The 12,767-nt window shown below is 47.8% G+C and overlaps 1 protein-coding gene across 3 annotated transcripts in view; it reads right to left on the reverse strand.

The window, feature by feature from the left end:
• The window catches only part of DIAPH2 (diaphanous related formin 2), a 1,301,891-nt gene that overhangs the window by 1,006,531 nt on the left and 282,593 nt on the right, over nucleotides 1–12,767 (reverse strand). The gene's annotated exons all lie outside the window — the stretch shown is intronic.

The following is a 12,767-nucleotide window of genomic DNA, read 5'->3' on the forward strand; positions in this document are numbered from 1 at the left end:
CCTTTTAAGCTGTGTCTTTTCTGAAATGGCGGGACCACATCAGGCTTGCCTACCCTCCCGATTTGGTCGGGAGCCTCCCGAATATCGGGTGCCGCTCCCGACCCCCCGGAAAGGCAGGCAAGCCTCCCGGCTGCCACCTACCCCCCCAGACTAACAGTAAAAACCCCCACTGGCGGGGGGCCCGATGACGCGATTCGCGCTGAATCGCGTCATCGTGGCTCCGCCCCCTGCTGCACAATGCCTTTTTTCCCCCAAAACGGCATCATAGCCCGGCCACACCCCCCACACAATGCAGGCATTCAGCTCCCTCCCGGAAGGAGGGAGCTGAATGTCTGCAAGTATGGACCACACTGCTCTGTAGCTCTGCTACACTGGCGCTACACAAACATCCAACTTTCCAGCTGAGTTTAGGGAGGGGGAGGGGGACCTGGAGCCAGCCGGTTTCAGCTGCGGTGGGCCCCGCTAAGACGGAGGGCTTGCCAGTCTTTTACTCAGAATTGTCCACTGTATAATAAAGCTGTGGCTGAGCAAGTGAACTGACTGGACCGTGTCAGAGCTGCACTGACTTGTGATCAGGGGTGCAGCATGTCCTCCTGTGACTAACAGAGGAGGGAGAGCATGGCCCGTCCTATGTGTGAGAAACTCTCACTGCCCAGCGGTTCTTCAACCACCCCCTGCTAGTTGTGGTCATACTCGCTACTGCTGCAACCAGGAGGGCAAGCGGGGAACCCGGACACAAGCCGGTGTCAGCTGTGGCAGGCCCCGCTGACTCAATGTATTATAGCCCCCTTCAGGGATGCCGGACACAGGCTGCAGTAGCCATGGCGCTCCCTTCCTGGCGGCTTCCACTTCGCAGGCAAACCATCTGCCTGTCCTCATTGTTGAATAAGAAGTTAAAAATAAAAATAGCCTGATGTGCTACCGACTCTTTCGGGCACATTTTCTAAACTGGGGCTGATGATGGGGCATAGAGGGGGAGGAGCCAGTAACACTTCTAAATTATTTAGTGCCAGGCTCTACTATGCCATTGTCTATACGCCACGGTCTTGAGCTCCAGTGTCCCCTAGTGGATGAAAGAGAAGAGAAAAGATAATACAATGTTAAAAATTACATGCATCCCCTCCTAAAAGCACAACCAGTACCAGTCTCAGTGAGCCAGTCATGGTTGTGGAAAATACGGGGGACAAATTGAGTAGGGGCCCCACATAAAGCCACAACAATCACCGGACTCTTTCTAGCGGGAGTGTAATGCCACAGCCATGGGACCTCCTTCACGGGGTCCTCCCCGGCCAAAGCATTCGCACCCCACGCTAGTCAGCCCAGGCTGGGGATCCCTATGGAGGTGGGTGGCCCCAATAAAGGGGTTCCTCATCTCCAGGGCACCCAAAGCCTGGGATGATAGCTCGGGGCTATCTCCGGCACCCCTGGGTGATGGGTGCCGAGTTGATTGAGTAAAAAATAGAATAAATAATATTGTCCTTTAGAGGAGAACTAGGATGTCCCAGCAAGACTCCCCCGCATGCTGGTACTTGGAGAACCACAAGTATCAACATGCGAAGCATGAAGGGCTTACTGGTACCTCTAGTTCACCTGCAAAAGAAATATATATACAAAAAAAAAAACACAGGACACCAAAAGTTTTAATCTTTGAACCCCATAGTCAGCGACTGTTTCTCACCAGTGTCATAACCTGCACCTGTCACAGGGCAGCCCACCATATACAAAGCAGGAGAACACACCTGGTAGTCTCTATGGAGGTGTGTGAGCAGTAACACCAGAGGGTCTCCTGTGGAGGCGGCGTGTTACACCACCAGTTTATCATTGTTTTCGCTGTGGTAAAGGCTGGCGCGGAGGGCGCGCTGCTCTGCAGAAAGAATTGTATTTCCCTCTAATGGCATTTTATTCCCAACTGTAATCTCCAACTACAGCCAAAGTGACGGCAACATCAAATAAAATGAAGGATGGCTGAAGGCAGCTCAGGGAACATAAAAGGTGGTAAAATTATAGGACACCATCCACCTTTCTTCTAAGAATAAAACAAAAAAAGGTATCAGAACGGGCTCAGTGTTACTAAAACACCGAAAGTAAATATACTTTTGGGGATGGGGGGATTCGGCACAAGGTAAATAATCTGACAAGACACTCAGAGTACGTTAAATACAATAACATTTGTCTGCTTATCAGTAATCATTAAAGATTCATTAAATGCCAGGCGTCACTTATTAAATGGGATGTACAGTAACCAGTTACTGCAGCTTGGAGAGGATTCAGAAAAGAATCCAGCAGAAAATATCTTTATACCTCAATAGAGAATCCCGATGCAGATTAAATACATAAATGGCTTTTAGATTCAAGAGGGGGGGTGACTGTCCTTGCGCTCCGTCCTTACAGCTAGGGCCGGTTCTACCCATACGCATGGTACGCAGCTGAGTAGGGCGCCACATAGTGGAGGGCGCCTCAGCTGCGACCATGCGGGCCGTGGGCAGACTAGTGTAGTGCTGACCAGACGGAGTTCGGTCAGCGCTACACAGTGACAAACACACATCCGGCGGCGTCGGCAGCTGTGTGTTTGATTCTAATTAGCAGCCAATGAGAGTCAGACTCTCATCAGCTGCTGCGCCAACTGCCGGAGCCGCTCCATCTCCCAGCTCCAGCACTGGGTAATGGGACGTCTCTCCCATAATGCAGAGCGGCCCGGCCCGGGAGGATGGACTGAGGAGTGGATGACGGCGGCGGGAGGAGATGGAGCAGGGATTCAGGTAAGTGGTTTTTTGTTTTTTTTATTACATGTGTCTACTCGGGGGTGGCTACTACTGGGGGCACTGCATAGGGGGGGGGAGTACTACTGGGGGCACTGCATGGGGGGGGGGGGGGGGAGTACTACTGGGGGCACTGCATAGGGGGGGGGGGGAGTACTACTGGGGGCACTGCATAGGGGGGGGTACTACGGGGGGCACTGCAAATGGGGGGGGGGGAGTACTACTGGGGGCACTGCATAGGGGGGAGTACTACTGGGGGCACTATATAAGGGGCACTGCATAGGGGGGAGTACTACTGGGGGCACTGCATAGGGGGGAGTACTACGGGGGGCACTATATAAGGAGATTACTACTGGGGCACAAGGGGCACTGCACAGGGGGAACCACTACTGAGGGCACTGCATGGGGGGGGGGGGGGGAGTACTACTGGGGGCACTATATAAGGGGCTTACTACTAGGGGCACTGCACAGGGGTGACCACTACTGGGGGCACTGCATATGGGGACTACTACTGGGGGCACAAGAGGCACTGCACAGGGGGGGGCACTACTGGGGGCACTGCATAGGGGGACTACTACTGGGGGCACAAGAGGCACTGCACAGGGGGGACCACTACTGGGGGCACTGCATAGGGGGACTACTACTGGGGGCACAAGAGGCACTGCACAGGGGGGACCACTACTGGGGGCACTGCATAGGGGGACTACTACTGGGGGCACAAGGGGCAGTGCACAGGGGGGAATACTACTGGGGGCACTGCATAGGGGGGGGGAGTACTACTGGGGGCACTATATAAGGGGCTTACTACTAGGGGCACTGCACAGGGGTGACCACTACTGGGGGCACTGCATATGGGGACTACTACTGGGGGCACAAGAGGCACTGCACAGGGGGGACCACTACTGGGGGCACTGCATAGGGGGACTACTACTGGGGGCACAAGAGGCACTGCACAGGGGGGACCACTACTGGGGGCTCTGCATAGGGGGACTACTACTGGGGGCACAAGAGGCATTGCACAGGGGGGACCACTACTGGGGGCACTGCATAGGGGGACTACTACTGGGGGCACAAGGGGCACTGCACAGGGGGGACCACTACTGGGGGCACTGTAAAAGGGGCACTGCATAGGGGGGCGCCAAAAAATATACTCGCTTACCAAAAAATTTGGGCTAGGGCCGGCCCTGCTTACAGCCCCCCAATTTGATGCTGATCATACTCAGAGCAAAAGGAAAATATAGAATAGAAATCCTACTCTGATGGATTTAGGACGCTGTGGAAACCATTGTTACAAGTTTTCTGCTGCAATCTAGTGAAAATAAAATATAAAATAATATAAAATTACAATATATAAATCATATAATTCTGTATAAAACAGAAAATATATAAAATAATATGGATTTAAAACTCAAAAACAGACTCGTAACTTGTCATGTGCGTACGTTGTCATCACTCAGGGCCTATTGGGTGGCACCATCGCTGTCTAATTGCACCTGCATTTGGCTTGTAGGGTACATAAAATGGCACTGCTCTTCTTCCTGGCAGCTTCACCCCCCTTGGCGTGATGTCATGATGTCACATATTTGGGGCAGGGCCGGCACAGGGCGAGTTTCCACCCTGCTATAGCATTGCTCAATAACATCTAGATTTTCATGATGATTATACTGTATATTAGACTTCTGGCGATTGCACCAGTCACCAGATTGCAGCATAAGAATAGAACCTATTGCTCCCAATGCCCCACATGGCTGCACCTATAGTCTCATCAATTTACCGCCTGACCGCAAGTGCAGGTTACTGTCTCCTGCCACACGTGACACCTGGGATCACTGGCGTTTTCATTACCAGTCTTCGCAATATATATAAGTGCACTTTTACCAAATAAACAACAATTATTCCTGTAAAGAGGGCAAAACAATTATGAATAAAGTAGAATAGTAAGAAAGATAGAGGTAGTGAAGGCCGCAGTGTCCCGCTGGTGGTGTCTCAGGCTCAGGAGCACCGTCTAACTATAATTACAAACATACATTTTTAATACCCAGCCTGTGCTTATATAGAGTGCTACCGAGTATTTACTGTAGATGCTGAAATGTTACAGTAACTCACCGGTAAATCTCAGCCGCGCATAAATAGCTGGTACTTAAAATCTCTGCCCCTCCATAATAATGATGTCTCATGGCATATTATTTAATGCATTTACCCACTTCTAATTATAAATTCAGTGATTAATGATGCAATGCTGTGATCAATTATTAATGACACTTCTTTGCCATGAAATAGAAAGTTTTAATGCTACATATCAATATATACAGATATTATATAATCTATATATATATATATATATATATATATATATATATATACATATATATATATATATATATATATATATATACATACACACACCTAGCCTCAATATGCCGTCCGGTGCGAGGCGCCCTTGTTGCTCTGAGAGGTGAAGCGTACCATCTTTTTCTTTACATTTTGCATCCTATACGCATCAAATATATATCTATCTCAATCTATATCAAATTCACCCCACTCGTTATTTTCGAAATGCATGTGGTATAAAGCTAGTAAAATATATCTATCTTTTTATCATTGGACAAGGAGACAATGATACAATGATAAATTGCCCCTGGTTGTAATTGTAATTAGGAGATTGATTGCAGGAAGCGAGCGCAGGGCTGTGTCAGGTACAGTACACTATGAAATGTTAAGAGCATTTTTCTTTCCTATTTTGGCCGAGTGTGGGCTCCAGGCTGTCTGGAGTCACCCCAGGTGATAAAGGCCGTGGATGTGAGCAGAGTCAGGAAGGGGAGATGGAACATTTGGGCAAGCTGTATACTTGCTGCATTGCAGCTGATCCCCTCTCTATTCTGTATACAGAGGACACACTCAGACTCTCCAATACCGATCGTTCCCCAAAGCTGGCTTCTCTCAATTACCTGTCTGTCGCCGCTGAAAGGAAAAATAATTGAACTTGCAGGAGAGAATGTGACCCTCCCATATGCTGCAGGACAGGGGTGGGCAAGCAGTGGGTCTCCAGCTGCAGAGAAACAACAAATCCCAGCAAGCTTTTCCTTGACATTCTCAGCCTTGTAGTTCCACGCCAGCTGTACAGCCACTGCATGTCTGTGCTTGCTGCGTAATACATAGATATGGATAGCAGGGTGCATCTGCTTTGCCTTTAGGACTTTGGGCCTGATTCAGACCCGGTCGCTGGGCTTCGTTCGCAGGCAGCCTGCCGATGTTTGCAATCTACACATGAATATAAGACGTAGTACGCGTGTGCGCGAGCTAGTCAAAGCAATCGCGAAGGGATTGCACCCTGTATACAGATGCTCCGCTAGAAGGAGTGACAGGACGTGCCGTTTGTGGGTGGTGACAGGTGGTGGTCGATGAAAACGGGGGTGTGGTGGGGAGAACCTAAGCGTGTGTGCATCTGAACGCCTTTTCATGGGCGTGCATATTTAAGACACAGCGTCAGCATACACGTCACATGGCTGAATTACACACAGCGTCAGTGGCAGAGCTTGCGGTAGGGTATGGTCAGCCACAAGTGCTGCGTATGGTTCCGATGTTACTCGATGTTACCGATTGTTGAATACACTTCCTGGAGATGACGTATGTTACTAAGGGAAAGTGGGCGTCTTGTGTCAGGCTGGTGGGCGTCTAAATACATACCGCGATGTCTTGCTAGCGATTGCGGGATTTGCATATTTTGGCTGCTGATGGCTGCATGCGAACGCAGCCTAGCGAACGTGTCTGAATCAGGCCCTTTGCTCCCACTCCCACATTACTCTGGGGTGCAGAATGCAGCTCCTTGTGCAACGAGACCGTCTGATCGCAGGGTGCCTGCTGCGCTGCCACTTTCATCATTTCTCGGAGAGCCTCGGCATAGTAGCTGTGCATGGTGAAACGGGCGCACATGGCTTGCTGGGGAACAGGGGTGTAGCTAGTCATCTGACGGCCCCATAATAAAAAAGGGCCCCTGTGTACCACCCAATGAAAAATGTATATAATACATGTAACTTTGACAAGGAAGATGGCCTCCTAAGCTCTGGGCCCCATTGCAGCCGCACCCCTGGCACCTATGGTAGTTCTGCCCATGCTAGGGGATATTTAGGTAAGAATAGGGGCATAGAGCACATTTCAACTTTCTATTTGGGAGATACAAAATAAAGTGGAAGAATTACACCTAGCATATAGAAGTGGCACTGTGGACTTATCCATACACACAGCATAAGGACGGTCAATGAGATTTACATCCAAGAACTAGGAATTATACCTACTGTACCTATAGGTAGATATGGGAGATATGGAGGGAGGAGCGGGGATGTGGCAATGACTTCAGGGGGCTTGGCGCAATGGCGTTATTCATTTGGGAGTATGATTTATTTATTCATGTAGCGCCAGAGCCAGCATATTCCCTGGTGTTTCACCTCTGGGAACATATCAGTAATAAAACAAGACTTTGCAATAACGGATAGACAGAGACTCGAGCTTACATTCTATGGAGAAGTAGTGTTTTGATATACGAGGAAAACGGCTACATATTGCATATTGGTCCAGCCAGATTGCTAGGGTAAGAGGTTCTTAGTGGGATAAATTTTTCAATCACACAGCAATTTCGGTCTGGGGTTAGAGGGCTGAGTGAGTGTAGAAAAAGAATACATGTAAATTTTGTGTGGACTGTGTAGAGGAGAGGTGATTGGATGGTTCTGGAGCTTGATAAGCTGCTGGAAGAGGTGAGTTTTCAGGGAACGCTTGAAGGTTGGGAGGCTAGAAGAAAGTAGCCGTGTGAAGGAGGGGCATTCCACAGAGTGGATGCAACCCGAAAATAGGTCCTGTAACCGTGAGTGGGAGCAGATAATGCGTGTGGATGAGGGACCCAGATCTTGCGCAGAGCAGAGGGGTCATTTGGAAGAATTTTAAGATAAGAAAAGCGATGTATGTTGGCAAAGTCTTCTTTATGGTCTTGTATGTTAGTTGAAGTATTTCATATTGAATTCTTTAAAATACAAATAACCAATGTAGGGACCAGGGTTGAACAGGCCCACAGGTGTACAGGAGAATTCCTCAGTGGGCCACACTGCCTGAAGACCCCATCCCTTTCTCTAGCTCTAACCTGGGTGCTTGGTTTGTTTCTATTAGAAACTACATGAAGATTAGCCCTCTTACCAATCAAAGTGGATGGCCCTGAGACACCCATGTTCCCTCCATGTCCTCACCAATGATTGGTCAAGTCCTTCTGTAATTGTTGGCCACACCCCCTCTGGAGGCTGTAGGGGTTAAAGGCTGTTTAGGGAAAGACCAGTAAGGAGATTATTGCAATAAGCAACACATTCTGCAAAAGAGATTTCCAGACAATGGAACCTAAACCTGCTCCCAATTATAGAATATTTTTATTTCATGCACATTTCCAACTCTTTTCATGCATCAGACAATTTGCACAATCCCAGCAACATTTTTACTGTTACTCAAACGCGTATATTGTGCAAAGGTGGAAGCACCGTCTACTTTTATCTCCATCCAAATAATTTGATTACCTTCATTCAATTATTATGCGCATGACTTTATATTATATTTAATGTATATGTTTTATGCAAAAACGGGCCCAACGGACGCCGGAGCAGTTATCAGACTTGTGCTTGCACTGCCCGTTTGTAAGTTACGTTTTTCGTGTCAGTGCTAGAATTGCCCCAATATGCTGCCACTGGTGATTTTTGGATAGTTCAGCTGCGTTTCCCACATTTGGACAATCCCCATTTAACACGATCACCCCCACCCCCGAAATATAAGAAATCCCTGACCCACCCCACCTCTTTTTCCGAGAAGTCAGGGGCTGCTCTAATTTATGATTAGGACAGCTCAGTATTACAGTCCATTCAGTCCCCCAGCAATGTGATCTGTAATGAGATTGTCGTTCCAGCTCTGTTTGGCAGCTGAGACTATTGGGGCCAATCCGTCAGAGATGGATTGCCGAAATCCCGCGATGCTGCAACCCGGCATCGCAGGATCGCAGCTTTTGGTGATTTGACGATCGCGATCAAAAAATGATCGTAATTGTCAAATCGCTGACATTTGACATGACAAATGTCTGCGATCCGGCGATGGATCATAGAACATTGATGGTGGGAGGTCGGTGTTTCCACCCGGAAATGCCGGCATTTCCCATCGCATGATGGCGACAAACAGTCGCCGATGTATGGGCGCCTTTAGGGCAGCACCACTATTAACTCCCACAGGAATACAGGACGTTTTCGAATTTCCAAAATCTAGACATCTCATTAAGCTTCACCATCCCATGACTGGCGTCAGCTAAATGGAGGATAATTTTCAGCGCAAATACGTTAAAAAAATAAAACAAAACGGAAAAAAAAACGGTCCCTGACAATCCAAGGTTAGCGGACATGAAACTTGTAATTATCCTTCTGTCTTGAGCGCTGTGCGCTGGATTTTAAAATTCAAGCTTTTTTTGCTTGAATATTTTACACAGAAATAAAATCTCTAAACACAACGTGTGATCATGTGAAAGCTTGTACGCGCATAATGTATACATAGACGAGGCGCGGAACAGATGGAAGGTACCGTGGTTTATTTTGTTTTGCTGTATTCTGTATGTCAACTACAAAAATGTTAAGACATTTACATGTGGAAATTAAATCAAGAGAAACTATTCCCTTAACTCATTATTGTTGTCTTAAATGAAAGTGTGTCTTCACGTTATTGAGCTTAAATAAAAGGATACCCCATGTGGGCCCAAGACCAAAAAACACGTTAGGTGCGAGGAAAATCTATGAAGAGGAGAATTTATTGCCTTCTGATGCCAGTAACCAAATAAACCCTTGAAAACAGCACAGGTCACTGACATCAGTGGGACGTGATGTGGTTGGGTCTAGGCTAGGAAGAACGGTCAGCTGCCTGAAATAACCTGCTCCAACACTAGTTCCAAAACCAATCAACGGGCATGTTCTTATCGGTTCCATGCGAGGAAGGAGAATTGCCATTGCCACATAGGACCTCACCTCCCTTGCGGCCCTATCTAACTCCTAATTCATGGATTTATGTAGGCAGCCCTATGGGGTTGTGAACAACAATCCATGAATCAGGTGGTACCATAAGGGCAGCATAAAGTCGCACTTGCACAGACCAGCGAGTAAACCACAGGTTATTGGATTGTGCCCTTAAATCAGGGGTAGTAGGTATTACCGCTGACCGCATGGTGAAGATCCCGATCGTCCTAAAGGTAAGTATAAACTAACCTAATTTAACCCCCTAGCCCTAACTCTCCTTTAGGGTGCCTAACCCTAATCCCCCCTCGAAGTGCCTAAACCCCTCTAAGTGCCTAAACCTTCCCCGCAGCCTAACCCTAACCTCCCTCTGCTCCCGGGGGGGTGCCTAACCCCAAATCCCCCTGGGAGCCCTGAACCTAACCCCCCCCCACGTGCAGCTGTCCGCGCCCGGCTTACCTTCATTCGGTATGCCGGGCGTTGGTCTTCCAGCGTCTGATTAATGACAGGCGCGAGTTTTCGACGCCTGTCATTAGTACCACGCCGGGATTAGAAAGTCTGGAAGCCGGCGGTCGGCATTTAGACTGTCAGCTTCCAAACTACATCCCCTTAAATCGACTCTAAAAAGATCAGCTGTGTTACCATCGGCTACTGGAGGATCCAGTTTTCCCTAGTCCCACATTGAGCATCTGTTAGTGATATAGAGGCCGATATACTAAGCCTTGCAGAGAGATAAAGTGGACGGAGATAAAGTACCAATCAATCAGCTCCTAACTGTCACTTTACAGGCTGTGTTTGAAAAATGACAGTTAGGAGCTGAATGGTTGGTTCTTTTATCTCCGTCCACTTTCTCTCTCTGCAAGGCTTAGTACAGTCATAGACCCTTTAATATGATGGAAACGTTGCACTTACGATTAGCCAAATGACTGTCTGGAGACTTTCCTATTATAGCATATAAAAGTGTTAACATTAGATCATTTTGTGTGATCTTTGGAAAGTTATCTGTGCAGATTTACTTCTAATGGAAATGTAAAAGGAGGAGATTATAAATGTTTTGGCCATCACCAAAATAGTCACCTGACGAGAACAACAACTTGGACCAAATGGGGCCACAAATGCTTACAATGTGTTTGGCCAGCCTTAGTCCAGCGTAAATCCACAGTTAATATCACAGTAGTTTATTCTCCAACAGTCTCTGGCCCTCATGCAGAGTCGACTAGATACAAGCGGTTGCTCTGAATGAGGGCGGACGCTTGTGGGGTGAAGTGCGGCCTTCTGGTCGCTAGCTAAGCTGTGGGTTACCACCCACAGCTCTAGCGAGCGACCAGGTTGATGGTAGCAACGGTCAGGACCATCGCCACCATCGGGGCTTGCGACAAGACCTAAGGTTGGGTCTCTGCAAGCGCAAGCCCCAGGGAGCTTCCTGCTCTGCTCGAGCAGGAAGCTCCCCACTGACATCATTGCTGATGTCAGTGGGGCCGCCCCCAAACGGCAAGCGTTCCGTCGGCCGGCCAGCCCCCTTACCCGCCTCCCAAATGGGGCGAGCTGTCAATCACCGTCGACAGCTCGCCCCCTTTGGTGCGAGACCTGTAGCGACGGAGCGACAGTCGCTAGCCGGGTGTCGTGCATGTGCACGTCGGAGCCGGCTCTGACGTGCGCATGCATGGTGGGCAAACATCAACCCCATTGCGAGCGCTCAGCGCTTGCGACTGGGTCTGAATAAGGCCTCTGTCCGCTCATTCGTACCGATATCAGTGGGGATTCACTATGGCTGCAGTGCCTGATAATGACTAGATTTAGATTATTGGGATCATTTTTGGGGGGCCAGATGGTAAACGTGGCATGGAGATGACCGCCATTAACAAACGTATGCATCAACAGCCTCCAGCTATTCCGGTGGTTATCTAGATGGTTGGATGAAGTTTGATCCTGATCATCCACATCAATGTCAGTAATCCTCAGCTCTCAGGGGCAGGATCTGAGTCGGCTCAATATCCACGTAAAACTAAGGAAAATGTTTAATATAATTTTATTTTAATGGGTTGGGGAGTAAATCACCAGACTAATAAAGTACATTGAAGTGTATGCCCAAATAATATCACTAATTACTATTCCGTTTAAGGTTTAATAAAAAAAAAAAAGAGAGAAAACTTGTTTCAAAAGTTTCAGAATAAAAAGTAATGACCCGGAGGAACTAAAACTCAGCTCTTTCTTTTTTTGTCTTTAATTAGACTCGGATACCTTTCATTTACAGCTACAAACTACAGGGTATTGTATTTTAACGACTTTTATGATAACAAATAAAGCTCCTCGTTTCATCAGACTGGCAGACGTACACATTTCCCCTGCATCAATATCTCCGTCTAACCGCATAAATCAAATAGAAATCAAAAGCTTGATCGTCTAATTAATTGATACTATAAATACAGTTTTTTTTTGCAGTGCCTGAGGGTGCACAAATTAGCATGTGAGCCTTGTCCCCGCTACTGGGAATCTGCTTACTTCCAGCTTGTATATCCGCCTGGCTTAGCATTTTACTACAACACAAACTGTCACCTCTGGAAGTGTTAACGTCCTTTGAAGAGGAGGCATTAGTCGTACATGATTTGATTGGTATCAGACCTCTAATTATCAACTAAAGAGGGGGCATGTTAATGCAATCTAAGAAAATACTATTCTAGTCATGGCAAAGGCAAGTCATTAGAAGCTCAAAGAAATACTTTGTAGACTAAATAAAGGCTCTATTATGCACAACCCTAGGGAACGCTCTTTGACTAGAACTATTTTAACGGTGTTAGGTCACCCTCATGACTACCGCCTGCAATGAAAGGTTGTCCGATACCAATGCAGCTGACTGGGCAACTGGAGTGGCTTTTATCTCGTGCCCTGTGTGCCTCAGTGACATCATTAGTTCTTAGTGCAATGTATGCGGTGAGCTGGGGAACGTGTACAAAGCACCTGGGCCCGGGGACACCTCTGCAGTGTTACTGCT

The sequence above is a fragment of the Taudactylus pleione genome, unplaced genomic scaffold (assembly GCF_031769625.1).
Source record: "Taudactylus pleione unplaced genomic scaffold, aTauple2 ptg000174l, whole genome shotgun sequence".
Lineage (NCBI taxonomy): Eukaryota > Metazoa > Chordata > Amphibia > Anura > Myobatrachidae > Taudactylus > Taudactylus pleione.